Source organism: Carcharodon carcharias, chromosome 11 (assembly GCF_017639515.1).
Source record: "Carcharodon carcharias isolate sCarCar2 chromosome 11, sCarCar2.pri, whole genome shotgun sequence".
Taxonomy (NCBI): Eukaryota; Metazoa; Chordata; class Chondrichthyes; order Lamniformes; family Lamnidae; genus Carcharodon; species Carcharodon carcharias.
In genome coordinates, this window is record NC_054477.1 from 31,347,936 (window position 1) to 31,349,218 (window position 1,283).

At 53.6% G+C, this 1,283-nt stretch overlaps 1 non-coding gene across 1 annotated transcript; it reads right to left on the bottom strand.

Annotated features, from left to right (window-relative positions):
• Window positions 1–814: 814 nt before the first annotated feature.
• On the bottom strand, window positions 815–921 carry LOC121284546. Its single transcript, XR_005944512.1, has one exon. It is a non-coding gene; the product is annotated as a U6 spliceosomal RNA (small nuclear RNA).
• Between the last annotated feature and the right edge of the window lie 362 nt (window positions 922–1,283).

Sequence of the window (1,283 nt, forward strand, 5' to 3'; positions counted from 1 at the left end):
GTCCGGGCGACGGACAAGGGCGAGAAAATGGAAGGTGTGCAGCAGCAGTCGGTACAAAAAGCCCCTCTTTGCCGTGCCAAAAGGCACAGAGGGCATGTCCCCGAGGCGGCTCATATTGCGCGGCACCAGCACCCGAGGGAGGGTTCGGGGCTTGGGGCCAATGTGGAATTCTGTCCGAACAGGGGAACGTTCAGACAGAAGACCACCGCGCACCTGGGCCACCTCAAGACCCAAAATAACGTCAGGTCCGAGCACGACCGTTCTCAGGTCTTGGATGGCATCAGCTGCGACCTGGACACTCACAGATGCGCGTCACGCCAACTCATGTGGGAGCATCCAGCCCAGTCCTCCGCCACCCAGCACGTCCCCGATCCTGGTCACCCCTGCGGCTACAGCCCTCCTCTCCGCCAACCACTGTAAAGGACGGAGGGGCGGATTCCTAAGCAGCGGCTCTCTGACGATAGCCGCTACTCCTGACGGGGGAGAGCTGTGTCGCGAGGCGACCACTTTCCAGACTTTGATCAGGTCCTGGTAAAAGACGGGCAACGCCTGCAAGGAGCCACCGAGGCCCAGCTGTTCTATAAACAGGAGCTGCACGTCATAATTCAGGCCGTGCACCTGACGGAAGAAATACGTCATCAGGGCACACCATCTAGGAGGAGGCTCGACGTAGAGGTATGGCTGCAGGGTCTGAAGGCGGAAAGTCGCCACCTGTGTGCGTAGGCACACTAGCGCCTGACCACATAAATTCGCATTCCCTGACCGGGAATTGAACTCGGGCCGCAGTGGTGAAAGTGCCGAATCCTGACCACTAGACCACCAGGGAAACTTCACGAATTTGCATGCCATCCTTGCGCAGGGGCCATGCTAATCTTCTCTGTATCGTTGCAATTTTAATATATGTGCTGCTGAAGCAAGCACTTAGAGTGTAACTCTTTCGAGTACAAGCCCATTTCCATCTGTTTCAGATGAAGTTATATTGTTTCCTAGTTTGCCATTGTGAGATTTGAACTCTTGATCTTGGGGTTATAAACCCAGTACCATAACCACTTGGCTATTTAGGCCAAGCTAAGGAGATGTCGTTGCACAGCCTGGGCATGGGTGTTAATCGCTTATACGTAATGTTCACTATTGTAAATAAACTCCCAAGAATGTCTTTTGTCTGTGGCTCTTTGTTCTGATGAGCACTGTTCATGTCACTCAGATGTGAAATCTTGATTCTGGCACAAGATAAAGGCAGGTGTCTGTCCTTGGCTTGCTGCATTGTTCCAGTGAAGCCCAAC